Source organism: Canis aureus, chromosome X (assembly GCF_053574225.1).
Source record: "Canis aureus isolate CA01 chromosome X, VMU_Caureus_v.1.0, whole genome shotgun sequence".
NCBI lineage: Eukaryota > Metazoa > Chordata > Mammalia > Carnivora > Canidae > Canis > Canis aureus.
Window position 1 is genome coordinate 119,347,147 of NC_135649.1, and position 17,105 is coordinate 119,364,251.

At 39.2% G+C, this 17,105-nt stretch overlaps 1 long non-coding RNA gene across 11 annotated transcripts in view; it reads right to left on the reverse strand.

Annotated features, from left to right (window-relative positions):
• The window catches only part of LOC144308023 (uncharacterized), a 405,010-nt gene that overhangs the window by 184,598 nt on the left and 203,307 nt on the right, over positions 1-17,105 (reverse strand). For all 11 annotated transcript variants that reach the window (XR_013374673.1, XR_013374666.1, XR_013374665.1 and 8 more), the window contains one exon: positions 16,286-16,402. This is a non-coding gene — a long non-coding RNA (uncharacterized LOC144308023). The remainder of the gene's footprint in view (positions 1-16,285; positions 16,403-17,105) is intronic.

The following is a 17,105-nucleotide window of genomic DNA, read 5'->3' on the forward strand; positions in this document are numbered from 1 at the left end:
ACCTGCAAATAGCTCTGGATAAATTACATACCCCTGTACAGATTTCTAAGAGGTCTTATGAAGGTTAACAGTCTGTGATAGACAGGCAGGTTAAACCGGTCACGTTTAGGACTACATTTTCAGCCAAATACTGGCGTGTTCACATCATAGCTTCCTTCTGAGGGGACTGTCTCTGACATTTTTGAGCTCCTAGGCACACACAAAAGGGATGGGGCTCCTCATGGTTCGTGCTGGTGGACTGGCCCATGTGGTAAGAGTGATGAAAGACTCAGAAGGATCACAGCGCTGGAAAGACCACTGCACCTTGTCTGCCTGTCTCCCCCACGCCCTAATATTCTACGTCCAATACCTCACCCACAACTCAAGGTCACTGCTCTCACATGACCCACATAAGCCCATCTTCAGAATTTAGTCAGATAATTCCTGTTGTCTAACTGATACGTAAAAGGCACGTCTTTACATTCTTTTCCACTTATTATCAGACAGACTGATTAGATCCATCCATTTTATGCATACTTTAAGGTATTCACTATTATGATCCATGGCATAGATCCAAAAATATAAGAGAATGTATTTTTCTATTTGTGGATATTTGGACAGTTTCTAATTTAGGGCTGGAAATAAAAAATTCAAATGGAAAAATTCAACTTCCTGTGTATACATACTCCCTGATTTAACAGTACCAGCAAATGATGCCTCCAAAAGTTAGGCATGAAATGGAGGATGGGGTGCATTCATCCAGGATGATTTTTTTCAAACCCTCTTTGCTATCCTGACCCCCTATTTTTGCCACTAGTAACAAATTCAAATGCTTTAAAAGAGGGGTAGTCCATTGCCTATGTTCAAGCTGCATATTAAGTATACAAATCCACTCCATGATGCTCAAACCAAGTTACACCACGTGTTTCTTTTAACTGCTCTATATGCAGCTTCATTCTCTTCTGAATACTTTAGATTCTTCGCATCTGTCACCATCACGACTTATATAGACACTTCAAAGACATCTGATACGATTTTATGTATCTGTAGACTGTGTGTAATGCTAAAATCACAGCTTCTCGGAGCATCACTGCAGCGGCCATGCACTGCTGAATTTACTGTTCCTTTCTGTTTCGGGAGAGAGCTAAGTCCTCTCCTCTTACCTGGCTAGGTCACATACAAACTGCACTATGCAGCATCTATACCTCAGAGCGAACACGAGCAGGTTCTACAGAATGGTCAAAACCAATCCGAACATCCTGATCATACTTCTGGACCTACATGAAAGAATGAACTTGACACATTTTTCCAAAGAAGCCAAGAATAAAAGTAATTTTGGAATTTGGGGTTTGTGTAGTGGCCTGGTTGTAAATTTCTTTTTAAGTGATTGAATTTCATCTTGTCTGAAAACTAAAATAACAGGAAATAACTGAGAGGCCAAGGAATGAATTTATAATACGATAACTTATATAAGCTTTACATAAATGCTGTAAAGAGCATAATTTGATTTTTTTTAAGTGTGTCCAATAATATTTGAAAACCAAATAGGTGGATAGCCTGGGTGGCTTGGCGGTTTAGTGTCGCCTTCAACCCGGGGCCTGATTCTGGAGACCTGGGATCGAGTCCCACGTCGGGCTCCCTGCATGGAGCCTGCTTCTACCTCTGCCTGTGTCTCTGTCTCTCTCTTTCTGTATCTCTCATGAATAAATAAATTAAATCTTAAAAAAAAAAAAAAGAAAACCAAATAGGTATTATGGTTTAGCAGAATGAAACTGGGATAAATCTGTCTATGATAGTAGACATCATTAATTCAAAATCTGTCCCCCAATCTGCCTTCTTAGGAAAACTGATATACTGGATGTAAAATATTCCAACAAAGACCATCATTTCCAAAAATGTAAGATGATCACTACAGTCAATCTCTTTAATTCAGTTATTTATTATATTATCTTCATTTTACCTATACTCAGGGTACCATCAGGAAAATTTCCATATTCACTTTCTTTTAGCAAATATTCTCCAAGTACACAGTATAGTATATCTCTTCCTCTGAGCTAAGAAAAGTGTATATTACAGTGAGGACAGAGATGTATAAAGTTTTAGGTTTTTTTTTTTTTTTTTAATGAAAAATACCTATAAAGATTTCATCTCTTTTCAGGTTTTCAGACAAGCACATGCTTAAGGTATTTCTGTGCTAAGACTCTGCAATCTTTTCTATATCCCTAAAAGCCTCTAACTGAGTATCTTTATGCAACAATTTGAAGTCCACATCCATCGTCTTTGTAACTGAAGGGCATGGAGACTTTTTATCTTTGCTATCACATTCACTTCTCTTATTTTCCAACTTTAGAGCCTGTTTTCTTCATGTGGGTTTCAGCTGACTTATCTACAAAGAATTTACTCTCTAAGTTATCAATCATTTCACTGCTTGAACGGTCTCTTGAACTTTTCCAAATATCAGAACAATTCAAATCATGGTGTTAGATTAATACCGACTCTCTTGTTGTGGCCATTATGAACTTTAAATCCTTTAATTTGAAAAAAAATTACATGAATTCACATGAAGTTCACATCATTTATTTCCTGATGTATGTATGTCTGAAAACCCTACGGCAAGACTCTTTTTCAAATGCCAATTATTCATATCTTTGTCGACAGCTTTATTTTTTTAGCCACTCAGAATGATAGTTTTCTAGGACTTTGAAGGTCCTCATTCCTGAAGCTGTTCAAACACAGCTGGGTGCCCATGTAACAAGGATGTAATAGGAAGCACCAAACAGTGCTGTGAATCTAATCTAGAAAACTCCCAACTTCCCTTCCAATGCTCATATATCCTGAGGCTCTTTGAGTCAACAGATCGGTGTTTTTGCCTGATTTATATTCTGAATGCTCCTGAGGGAATTAAACTCGTCTTTTCTGGTGATCCAATAGATACAGAAATGAGACCTCAGGGAATGGCCCAACATGCTGATGAAATTTTACTGAGACAGAAATATAATCTGCATAATTAGTACATATCTATACAAGCATATTTATTTAAAGGGCTGATAATTCTTAACTGTATTAGTAGGCTTTTAGTAGGCTCTTTTAGTAGGCTCCACACCCAACTTGGGGCTTGAACTCATGACCCTGAGATCAAGAATTGCATATTCCACCAACTGAGCCAGCCAGGCACCCTTATTTTTGTTTGTTTTTAATTTTTACCTTTTTAAAAAGATTTTATTTATTTATTCACGAGAGACACAGAGATAGAGAGGCAGAGATACAGGCAGAGGGAGAAGCAGGCTCCATGCAGGGAGCCTGACGTGGGACTCGATCCTGGGTCTCCAGGATCACACCCTGGGCTGAAGGCAGTGCTAAACCACTGAGCCACCTGGGCTGCCCTTTGTTTTTTAATGATGATCCTGCTTAGACGGAAAATGTTAGATTTTAAAAAATTTTTTATTTATTTATGATAGTCACAGAGAGAGAGAGAGAGAGAGAGAGGCAGAGACACAGGCAGAGGGAGAAGCAGGCTCCATGCACTGAGAGCCCGACGTGGAATTCGATCCCGGGTCTCCCGGATCACGCCCTGGGCCAAAGGCAGGCGCTAAACCGCTGCGCCACCCAGGGATCCCAGATTTTTAAAAAATTAAGTGATTTCTATGTTCAATGTGGGGCTCAAACTCATGACCCCAAGATTGAGAATCACATGCTTTCCTAAGACAGGCACCCCAAATGCTGGATTTTTATTACTGCAAATGCAAAGGAGCCAGAGGCAAGTAGAATATGTTTACTGTCTACTTTTTGTTATTTCTTGCAATTTGTTACTGAAATAATTCAATGTTCTAAGGATTAACTTTGTTATTTCTTATGGAATAAATTGTAGCTGGCCAGGGCACTGGAAGATGAGAACATATCAATAGTCAGTACTTTGGCTTCAGAAGATGTTAAGAAAATTTATGGTTCCCACATTCCAGAATTTTCTTCCAGAAACAACTAAAAGCGATGTTTAAAACTAACTGATTTCAATAATTAAATATAAAAGTTGGATGGTTAGGATATTTAATACATTTATAACATGCATTTGATAGTGGGTGATTCTATAGTGCAGGTTTCATGTTTTTTCTTTACAAAATCCACGTAAAGGTTGTAGGCAAGTGTAGGGATGCCTGGGTGGCTCAGGGGTTGAGCATCTCCCTTCAGCTCAGGGCGTGATCGTGGAGTCCTGGGATCGAGTTCCACATCAGGCTCCCTGCAGGGAGCCTGCTTCTCCCTCTGCCTGTGTGTGTCTCTGCCTCTCTCTGTGTGTCTCTCATGAATAAATAAATAAAATCTTAAAAAAAAAAAAAAAGGTTCCAGGCAAGTCTAGAAACAAAGTTTATTCCTATAATCAATGAAAGTTGTTGAGTACCAATTTGGTGTTATGCAGTGGGGATGCAAAGACTTGAAAAAAGGAGGAGTATGCTAGACCTATATGCACATCACTGCAATCTACCAGCCGTCTACCCAGGTCTATTTGCCTGCCTACCTACCTACCTACCCGGCTACCTCACTACATATGTAACAAGAGAATTACAAAGGCACAGAGGGAGGTCCCTTCTCTTTAGGGGAAGTCAGGTTAGGCTTCCTGGTCCTTAGTCAGGTTAGTGAAAAGTAGGCTTTTCCTGCAAAGGTACTTATGAACAGATATTATAGTGCCTGCAGTTAATATTATGTAATGTGGTTGTGATCATAGTCAACAAGGTATTGATTTTGCACTGCTATGTCACAATCTAGCCTAACACTTGGTATTTTATTAAAACAATTTTTTATTATCTCTCAGGATAGAGTGTGTCAGCTGGGCTCAACCAGCAGTTCTTCCTCACTGTGATATTGGCTGAAGCCACAGATATCTGAAAGAGCTTGACTGGACTGGAATATTTAAAACGGTTTAGTCATATTCCTGGCAGCCTGTCAGGGATCCTTAAAAGGCTGTCTCAGATACTCTTCCCGAGTCTCAAGGTCTCCCAGTTGTCTTGTCAGCAGGGAAGCTGGAGTTCTTACTCAGTGGCTCAGCGACTGTGGTATCACAAGGGTAAATCTTCCACACCCACCTGGGACTCAGGCATGGAGGAGCACAGCATCATGTGACCAACAGGGTCAAGGAGACAGCCCAAGGAGGAGGGGGCTATACAAGGGCACGCACACAAGATGTGGTTCAATGGGAGTTGTGTTTGGAGACTTGTAACCAGCCTCTGATACCTGGTTTCCAAAACATTCACTTCTTTTCCATGATGCCGAAGTCTCATCTCATTCTAGCATCAGGATCAGGCTTAAATTAGAAGACTGTGTCTCCTAAATCATCTCCAGGTGCGGATGGGTTTACTTGGACGTAGCTCCTCTTGCTCTAAAGACGTGTGAACCAAAGAGATGACTGACTGGCCTCTTAGATCCAAACCTACAACCTCAACACAGAGGCCATCTTAGACTCAATGGCTACTTCTAAGTGTATGTAGGCTGTGCTAGAACAATGGCCTCATGTGGTCCACTGTTCTAGTCAGCTGAGAGGTTCTACCAGGTTCTATCTTAACCATTGCAGACATCTTAACATTGGCCTTACTATATCACTTTTGCTTTGATCTTTACCCTGAGGTACTGTGCTGGATTTGATCTTTTCCCCGGGATTTTAACTTCTCTGCATCCATTCGTCTTACTGTAGTGCCTTAAACATGCAGCCAGGAGGGACTAGATGATGTTTGAAGCAATTTGCATGAAGATGTCTTGTTGCAGTGCACCAACCTATTAGGTATATTTCCTATCTTCCAAAAATACAATTTTAACAATACTTGTGAATGCACAGCACACTCACATTTCTTCCCAGCATCTTAAAGCAGTTTCCTTGACACTTTTACAGCCTCCTTACATTTTCCTAGACCCTTGGTTTACTGTTGCATCTTGACCGGTTTGCCACGCATGGCCCTGGACAGAGACTTGAGTTTTTACTGATATGTCACAAACAAATGCTTCTCAACATCATTTTCCTTGTTTTTTTCTAAGGAATGTGGTGTAAACACTAAGTTGTCCCTAGCCCCTGGATTTGAAGAGGGTTGGTCTGTACTCTTCTGGGGACATGGGACATGCCATTCATAGGGTGGCCCAACATGGCTGTTTTGCCTTTTCTGTAGGGGATGGATTTACCCCAGGTAGATGCTACTCTCAGGCATCTGGTTGTTCTCTGCATTCAGCTTCACACCCTGAAGGCTTTTTACTCCCATCACAGAATCTGCTTGGTTCTCCTTCTGGCCAAGCTCAATGGCACCACTCGAGCCACTTCCACACACCTCACTGAAAATGGACAAGTGAGTGAGAACTGGAAGCTGGCCTTAGCTTTCGGTCTTCAAGGATGGGGAAGAAGATGCCCTGTAGGCTCTCTGGGTGGCCCAGCTCACTCCACAGATCTTGAACTATTTGATTTCTTTTTAATCTTCCTCTCTTCTATGTTCCCAAGATTTAGACAAGCAAGGAAAAGAAAATAAAGTCGTGTTCCTGTTCCATTTTCTCATCGTACTGTGTACTCTACCTGCCTTCTCATGTCTTCAATGGCACATGGATCTTCAGAAAGGGACTTTTTTCCTTGGAAAGTTTCTTCCACTCCACCCTGGGCCAAATTCTTTGTCTATCCTAATGGCACTCTGACAAGTTGAGGGTAATTATGGATCATTTAACAGGTTCAGATTTACCAACCTCTCCTTATAGAGATTGAAAGGAGAGAGGAATGAGAAGCTACATGGAAAGGCACCAAGCTAAGCTTTGCAGACACTTGGAAACGTCAGGTTACATAGCATGCTGGTCATAAATCCTCTCCTTTGTTTGAATGCTGCTGGTGTTAGAGACTAGGCTGGTTAGTGTTTGGTTTGTGTGTTTTCAGATTTTACTCTTGCTTATCTATCCCTCTTTTCCATTACAATTTATCTGTTGCAAAACCTGGGTTGTTTGAATCATAGTGTTTTCCAGAGTCTGAGTATTACTTATTGCCTACTGATGTGCTTAAACAAGTTGTTCCATTCTCTGCGTTCCCTGATAATCATCAGCTGAATTCAGGGGCTTAATCAAAATCAGATTTAATCCATTTGGCAAGACCATAGTTGGAATTGAATTTTTCATCAGGACATAAATATTTTCTGGCTTTGCTCTCTTTTATGCTATTAGCACTGAGTGTTCAATACCTACATCCATTAATTCATCGAGGACAAAAAATGGTGATGTTCTAGTCTGATCAATTTACTTATTCATTTATTTAACTGCAGTTACTGTAATTCTCAGCTAACATTCTGTTGCTTATATAGGAAGAGAAGATGCCTATTAGATTTTCAATGTAATCAATTGGCTAACTCTCATCTTCACAATGTGACCAACTGGTCTTATTCTTAAATGTCTTTATAAATTCATGGATTAAAGTGTATTTGGTGGGTTTTAATCCATTACAAGCTTTATCCTCTGTGAAGCTCAAACTGGCTCAGCTTTGGCCAGTGTGAGTTCTATCAAGTTGGCCACTGAGTCTTTTTGACATAACCCTACTAGATTCTGGTATATTTTTTTCCTATGATTTTTCATGATGCTCTAGTCTCATCTTCTGCATCTCCTGCCCCAGGACAAGAATCAGCCATTTCTCCAAGAAATCCAAGCTTCTGAAAACAGGAAATGATACATGAAAACCAAAGTCTGGGTCCTAGGAATGTCATTGCCACTGAATTAGTTTTTGTTTCTAAGAATTTTCAACATACTTGAAAAGTATATATGAAACTTGAGAGTTCATACTCATATTTCCAATGCAAATTTAGAAATGCAAGGTTCTTAATCTCTTCCATATCACATCTTTGTTCCACATTAAGAATCTTCACACTCATCTCCCCTCCGGTAACCCTCAGTTTATTCTCTAGAGTTAAGAGTCCGTCTCTTGGTTGGCCCCTCTCTTTTTTTTCTCTTTGCTTATTTTTTGTTTCTTAAATTCTACATATGAGTGAAATCATATGGTATTTGTCTTTCTCTGACTTATTTCACTTAGCATTACACCCTGTAGCTCCATCTACGTTGTTGCAAATGGTAAGATTTCATTTCTTTTCATGGATAAGCAATATTCCATTGTGTATATATACCACATCTTTTTCTTAAAGTTTATTTTTTTAAGTTATCTGTACCCCCCCCAAAAGTTATCTGTACCCCCTACACAGAGCTCAAATTCCAAATCCCAAGATCAAGAGTCACATGCTCTCTCAACTGAGCCAGCCAGGCACTCCATACCACATTTTCTTTATCCATTTCTCAACTGATAGATACTTGGTCTGCTTCCATATCTTGGTTATTGTAAATAATGCTACTGTAAACACGGGGTGCATATATCCCTCTGAATTAGTATTCTTCTATTCTTTGGGTAGATATCTAGAAGTACCATTGCAGGATCATATGGTAGTTCTATTTTTAACTTTAAAAAAAGATTTATTTATTTGAGAGAAAGAGGGAGAGAGTGCTTGAGCATGAGTTGGTGGGGGGGGGGGGAGAGGGAGAAAGCCTCCAAGTAGACTCCCCACTGAGTGTGGAGCCTGACATGAGGCTTGATCTTACAACCCATAAGATTACTATCTGAGCCAAAACCAAGTGTCAGATACTCAACTGACTAAGCCACCCAGGCATCCCTATTTTTAACTTTTTGAGGAACCTCCATACTGTTTTCTAGAGTGGCTGCTGCAGTTAGCATTCATATCAACAGTGCAAGAGGGTTCCCCCTTGTCTGCATCTTCACCAACACCTGTCGTTTCCTGTGTTGCTGATTTTAGCCATTCTGACAGGTGTGAGGTGATATATCATTGTCATTTTGATTTTTATTTCCCTGATGATCAGTGAGATCAAGCATCTTTTTATGTGTCTCATGGCCATCTGTATGTCTTCTTTGAAAAAGTGTCTATTCACGTCTTCTGTGCATTTTTTAAACTGGATTATTTGTGGTTTGGGCATTGGGTTTTATAAATTCTTTATAGATTTTGGACACTAAATCTTTATCAGATATGTCATTGGCAAATATATTCTCCCATTACATAGGCTGCCTTTCAGTTTTGATTATTTCCTTCACTGTGCAGAAGCTTTTTAAAAAATTTTTTAAACTTTTTTCAGAAGTTTTTTTTTTTTTAATGAAATCCCAATAGTTTATTTTTGCTTTTGTTTGCCTTATCTCAGGAGACATATATAGAAAAATGCTACTACAGCTGATGTCAGAGAAATGAATGCCTGTGCTCTCTTCTATGATCTATATGGTTCTGGATCTCACATTTAGGTCTTTAATCTATTTTGAGTTTGTTTTTGTTTTCTTTTCTCTTAATGACTCCAATGGGATGTCTCAGCAACAAGACATATTTGGTTGAATTTATTTTTATTACTCTCACTTCTATTTTGCCTGGAACTTTAATCTGAAATAACTGTTGGATTGTATGAAATTATTTTTTGATACTTATTAAAACAGTAAAGTTATTTTTTCAATTAACTTAATGCCACAAATTACATTAATAGATTTCCTAATATTGAATCATGCCAGTATTCCTAAAATAGATATTGTTTCATCATGGGGTATTACTTCTTAATATACTGCTAGCTTAAATGTTCACTTAAAGAGTTTGCATTAATATTTATGTAATTGATATGACCCATATATATGCCTATAATTCTCTTATTTTCTGATCTCTGTCGTATTTTAATGTCTCAGTTAATCTACCTTTATAATATCTAATCTATATAATGTGTTCCTTCTTTTTTTCTGGTCTTGGTCAGTTTCAGTAACATAGAGATTAATTTTTCTTTTAAAGCTGAATAGCATTGAAATGTCACTGTTTTTATATCATGGGCTAAGATCACCTATGAAATAACCTTTATTTGTCACTTTGTAGGTGAGTAGAGAGAGTGAGGGCATCTTTGACATCTTTTTTTTCAATATAGACCTTGACTATCAGTCTGTTTCTTAAAATTCCACCAAGAAAAAGATCATCCTCACAAACATTCTACTGTTTTCCATATATATAACCATTTTAAAAAAATATTTTTAAAATATTTTCATTTATTTATTCATGAAAGACACACACAGAGAGAGAGGCAGAGACACAGGCAGAGGGAGTAAAGGGCTCCATGCAAGGAGCACAATGTGGGACTCAAACCTGGGACTCTAGGATCTCACCTGGGCCAAAGGCAGGTGCTCAACCACTGAGCCACTCAGGCATCCCTATATGCCGTTTTTATATTCTTACTTATCCATTACATTTTATTCTCTCTTTCTCCTTCAATCCTTCTTTTTCTCTCTTCTCTCTTTTCTTCACTTAGACTAGTATATGCAGTATTTTCTCTATAGGCCTGTGGTGTGCACCAGGCCTTCAGAAGTTAGACCCTACAAGTAACTATCAGTTGTTTCTAGACCACAAGGCCGGTTCTAAGACAGTAAATGTAAATCTTGTCTCCATCTGCAACCTTCTACTAATCCTTGGCTTATCTTAAATTGCTCCAAGAAACTCACAGGAACCAATATGAAACATTCATTAAAGCTAATATGGCCATCTCATCATGGAATAAGACAGTAAGAAACAAGCTCTCAAACCCAATGATGAGAACCAAGAAAAACAAACACTGAGCCCTCTGCAGAACGAAGGCTGTTGCAGTGAGCATTTTTTGTTTGTTGTCTGACGGATTTATTGAGACCTGACTCTGCTCTCAGAGCTCCCACACACATGGATTTGGAGTGGGTGCCAAGATGCCACCAAGCCAGCACCAGACAGTGTCCAGTCATCCACCCACATTCCAAATACAGCCCTGGATCATGAGAGTACCCAGCACAGGGACAGGTAGTGACATTATTCCTTGGGTCCATTTGCTCTTCCTCTTTCCTCTGTACCTAAATAAGTAAGTCTCTGCAACGAGTAGATTCTTAAAATACTTTATCCAGCTCACATAAAGGTCTTGAGAAGGCTAGATTTGTGTAAACTGGTCCTATTTCTGATTAGATATCCTTCCTACATCTTTGGAACTAGACTCAGGACTTGTTCTCTGGTGAGATGCTTCCAGCTTGGGCCACGTGAAGCCATACTGAGCCAAATCAAATACTGTGATCACAGGGAAACTTCATAACCTCCAAGCTCTCAAAATTAGGCCAAAATGTTTCTCACCTAAAGTGACTTTAGTTCCAGAACAGGTGGACAGTGGATAAGCCTTCGGAGTCATCTGAATCCATCCCCATAATCTCCCACTCCCTGCTTCCTGTTTTGGCTTCATGTGTTCTGTTCGCCATGCCTGTGACCTTATCTCTTAAGAGCACTAGGGTCAAATGGAACAACGATAGTATGGGCAGATTTAAGTTGTATACATTGCCAGTTTGTTCCAAGAAACTACACAGTATTTATTCATATATCTCACCTATTTTCCTATCTTCCAACTATTCTTTTTGTTGTTAGCTATATTAATTTCTCCTTTCTTCTATTTTTAGGGTTGCCTAGTTAAATTATTGTAAGGCTTGTTTGAAATGGAAATATTAGATACTTTGAATTTTCTTCTAAGAACATTCTGAACTGGACTGTCTGCCTGTAATGGGCGGAGGTGGCTCACATTGATTTATTACTTCTCAGGAATTCAGGGAGCCTGGTGTTCAATGCTGTCATTATTAAAAATTATATAAAACAAAATAATACATTATACAAAACAAAAGTGTATTAAAACCATAGTAATACTTGCCCAAACCTACAATTCTCTTATTGTCTTATTTTTTCATTACATATTATCTCCGCCTTTGAGGTTATTGATGTCGAAGGCAGTTATGTTAGATAGTGGTGGCTCCCGCTGACCTCTCTTCATTTCTGTGTGCAGTGACTACACTGGTAGCTTGGAATTGGCCATGGTGGGAGTATTTATACCACGGAAGTCAGCAAGGGCTACAAACTGGGACTTAAACTGATTATTTTGTTGATTTTCTCCGGGCTTAAGAAAATGTTGCAGAAAATTATAATAGTGCAGATTAACTATAAAACAGTGTTGACTCTAAAGCCATTACACTGTGAACAGTATGCACGTGTGCACGTACATGTGTGCACACACACCTCCAAACACACATAGGGAGGAATTATCTCCCAGTATTCAAGGACTATTGCCTACTCAATTCGGCAAAGACATTACTCAGTTAATGATGCACAAGTTCTGATGTTCTCACTGTTTTATCTCTGTCTTACTTATTAATATAACCAGCTACACAAATAATACTCATGCTGGATTTATACTAGGGGAACCAGTTGTTAAATGCTTCTCAGCTAACCACTGATCATCTCCAATGCATTTTTGTTTCATAGTTTGCCCACTAGCATTAGTTTCTAAATAATCTGTAATTATATTTTAAATGTCCTCTTTAACTCTTATTATTTAAAGAGTGCTGTTTTCAAAAGAACATGCCACTTCAGACTTTATTATATTTTTTATTAGGTTCTAATTTTTTGTTCCCTATGTCATAAAATCTGATATCTTTTACTACCCCTTTTGATTTTGGAGGGTGGTGTTTCACTGTGGCCAAACATAAAGCCAAATTTTACAAATGTTTTGTAGGTCTTAAAACAGAAGGCATGGTCTACCTAACTTGGCAGTGGATACATACATATTAAATAAATAGATATATATGTTGAATCCTGACAATTACTTTACTTGGTTCTTCCATAAACTTTTCCAATATTGTTTATGTGATCTCTGAGATCTGAGCAGTCACCGTGAGGAGCCTCCCTTTCTCCTTGTATGTATTTCCAATAGTTTTTACCCATGATGATTAAGTACATTCATAGCTAGGGACACCTGGGTGGCTCAGTTTGTTAAGGATCTGACTCTGGATCTCAGTTCAGGTCTTAATCCCGGGTTATGAGTTTTAAGCCTCGTCCTGGGCTCCATGCTGGGCATGGAGGAAAGAAAGAAAGAAAAGAAAGGAAAGAAGAAGGAAAAGAAAAGATGAAAAGAAAGAGAAAAGAAAAGGAAAGAGGAAGGAAGAAGGAAGGAAGGAAGGAAAGAAAGAAAAGAGAGAGAGGGAGAGAGAGGGAGGAAGAAATAAAGAGAAAGAAAGAAAGCACCCACATTCATAGCTGTTGATACTTTTTCTAGTAGCGTTCACTGCTTTGGCTTTTATCTATATTTTTCTTTATCCCCCTTAATATTAACTTTTCCTCCCTAATATACATTGCATCCTTTTTCAATAAAAATGTTTGGATCAAATTGTTTCAAGTATGTCTCTGGGAGACAATTTATCACTTGATTTTAGTGTCTTTTTATATTCGTAGAGATCCTATTCACATTTACTGTCAAGATTAAACTGTCATTTTGTATGTTGTGTTACGTGAAGTTTGGTATCTCTCTGTGCCTTTCTATTTGTGTTTCTTTCGTAATATGGGAAACATGCAGTGAGTTTCTTAGCAGCGTAAATTTAGGACAGTTCTCTGGCTCTCTGAAAGGAGTCAGGCACATTGTTTTCTCAAGTGTAGGACGGCCTGATCACATCTACCCAACGGAGTTGCGGGAGGCTGAGTTCTGTATCTCTCTCTCTATCTGACCTCCAGTCAGTCTCTCAAGCACATATGGAGTGTGGATAGGTCGGATCTCACTAATGTCATTACCTCATTCTTCTCCTTGTGGAATGAGTGACATTTCCTACCCTATTGTGGGCATGTCACTCCCACATAAGACAAGCCCTGCCATGGTAATAGAAGGAAGGTCAAGGGAATGCTGGCCAAGCCAGTCATTTAGTGGAGCTGAGCTTTCTTTTCTCCAGCAGAGCCTCCTCTTCTGCTATTGTCCCCAGAAAAGACAATTGCTGATGATTTTATGGCTGCTAAAAAGTATCTCATCATAGATGTCATACAAAAGTCAAATGTCTTATAAGGATTAAATCATATCTGATATATTTCCATGTTTTTACCTCCAGAATAACCTGTTTTACTTGGGGCCTCATCACCACAATGCAATAACCCATATGGATTGTATTAAACAACCAGGCTGCATCAAGAGTGCAGACTGAGTTTCAATGCACGTGCAATATATTTCCAATTTGCTGCTTGCTACCTTCGTAAACATCTATTAGAGTTAAGATTGTTTCCTTAAAAACTAAGGAACTTGATCTAAAACTGAGTTAAATTCAATCTAAGCTTTTAAACGATAGAAATAAATCATTGAAAAAGAAGAAAAAGTTTATATATGGTAAGCAAATACTATTATCTTTCCCTTTTTTATTCTAAACATACATATTTTTTCCTCCTTTGTGAGATAGAGATGTACATATATGTGTGTGTACATGGGATTACATGTAGGCATACTTATGTACCTAATCTATTCTGAGACCTTAGTGAGTGGGCAACTTTACAAGTTCCTGGGAACAGTAACCAAAAAGCTATCCTCAGGTTACATAGAGTAGCAGAAAACCAAACACACAAAGACAACCCGCCAACATACCAAGCATAGTATGAGTAGTCAGGACAGGATAGACTACGATATTGTAACCAACAAGCTCCCATTTCAGTGACTCAGTGAAACCAAGACATATCTATTGCTCCCTTCATGTGCACGCAGCACTCACCCAGTTAACACATTGGCCTCCGATCGTTCCCAAAGCAGACGAAACAAGAGCTAAAGCATTCTGTGGGATGTTGTCCCAGAGCAGTATAGGAAGTGGCTTCCACCCATTCTTCCCATTCCATTTGTCAGGACTTTGGTATATCTCAAGCCTAACTGCAAAAGGAGGATGGAGAGTCGTGTGCTGGAATCAGAACTGCTGTGGTGGACAGAGCCATTAGCATCTTTCAGGACACAGGTGGTGGCCTAGGCCATGGTAGAAGTAAGGGTAGGCCTCTCTACAAAGGTGGGCCATTGCAGAATGGGGAGGATGGCTGAGCCGAATGCTAACATTATTACGGATGTTCAAAAATCAAATACACAAGAAAAGACGAATTTCCATAATATATGACATAGTATACACACACACACACACACACACACACACACACACACACACACATTCTCCTGAAGCTCTGAAAAAGATGGAAGCTTCCCTCTGAGGTCAGCAAGTTGTGTTCCAATCACCAAGATCTAACAGATACAGGAGTAAGTAGTTGAGCTAAACTGAAACAATCGTATTCTTTCTTCTTCTGATGAGACATGCATGGAGGCACACCAAGGGCAAAGACATCAGAGCTATATTTTCTTTCTAATACACTCTTATGTAATTTTTTGTCATTATTACCTAGGGCTATTTAATGATTTGGGTTTTTATTTAAGAAACAAATGAATACAGGGCTGGCGTGGGTAGCTAAGCTAGTTGAGCATCTGACTCTTGATTTCGGCTCAGGTCATGATCTCAGGGTCGTGATATTGAGCCTCGTGTTGGGCTCTGCACTGGGTGTGGAGCCTGCTTAAGATTCTCTCTCTCCCTCCCCTCCTGCTCCTTTACCCCTTGCTCCTGCATGCTCTTTTTCTTTCTCTAAAACAACAACCATAACAACAACAAAACAAGTGAATCCATTAACACTTGATGAAACTGGATTTTTAAAAAACATTTTACATGTGACAACCAAATATATAATTTGAACCTAAAACTATAGTCACAATCCCTTGATGTTGGTCATTCTCAGGAAAATAAATTCAGTCTTGATAAAGTAAGATAATGAGATGGTAAAATGTCCAAGATTTAAAATGTAAAAAACTATACAGACAGTAAAAAGAGAAGTGGTCGCCAGGGATTAGGGGACGGCAGGAAGGGATGAACAGATGGTTTACAGGGGTTTTGGGCATAGAAATTATGCTAGTGTATGTTACTATAATGGTACATATATGACATATGTTTGGTAAAACCCATAAAACTGAACAACTAAAAAAGTGAACCCTTATATAAACTAGGGAGTTTAGTTAACAAAGATGTATTAACATTTGTTCATTGATTATAACAAACAGACCACACTAATATGTCAGCAACAGAGGACACTGACTGGAGAAGGAAAGCAGAGGATATACGAACTCCGTACTTTCTGCTCAAGTTTTCAGTAAACCTAAAACTGCTAAGAAATCAAGTCTATTAATAATTTTTAAAACAATTCCATCCATAGAACACAGAAAGTGAAATGTTTCTAATGGTAGAAAATTTAAGTCGTGCCTTAATCAGTAAGTTGCTGAGGGAATTAATGGCACAGTATGTTGCAGTATGTAATATACAATTTTGCCCTGAACAATCAGAAACTTCAAAAAAGTAGTTTTCCGAAGCATGAACACAAAGCGGGTGTTATACATGGTTTGCAGAAAAACCTACCTGAAGTGCTCCTAAGATGACTTAGAAGGGCTTCCTGTCCTCACTTGCTGCCTAGATTCCTCCTCATGCTTCAATTCTTTTGTGTAAAGAAGGCATCGTCCATAACCCAGTCTTGATCTGCAAAGAGCACATGAATTGCAAATAACTTAGACTTAATAAATTTATTAGAGGGCTTTGTTCTATGGCAGGGGAAAAATCAAGCCACTGTGACCTCAATTTGAGGGCCACACAAAGCATGGGCGGCACAATCCCCAACTCTGCTCTCGTGGCGAATCCCTGCATTTGATAGGGAGTGCTCACAATAGTCTGTATGGAGATGCATTTACTTCCCACCCCCCATCCCAAGCCTGAGAACATTGCGGAGCTGGCGGAGCGGTCTCTAAGGCTGGTGTGCCAGCCCCGAGCATCCTAATTCCACCCTCGGCGGCTGATAACTGAGCAGCCTGGGCTCCAGCTCCCATGCTTTCCAAGAGGCACCAAAATGCTCCTTCAAGCCCATTAACTTTGAATGTGGTCCCCACCAACAAGGCTGCCCATTGTTAACCACAGCTGAATTCCGTGAAATGCTGGTTTTGAATGTTTTGAGTAAAAATTCTTCCCAAGCTGTGAAAAGTTGGCAAGAGTCTGATTAATGGGACTGGAACTGAAACAATGCACCGTGTGGCTAAGTAATCGGGGAAGCTTGGAAAATGAAGAAGAACTTGAAATACAAGACGTTAGCCAAGGCCAATGACGCCAACCAAACCAAACAAAATAATGTTATCATCTGGGAAAAGAAATACACAGATTGGTTGCAAAGTGCTCTGGGCTGATTTAAAGA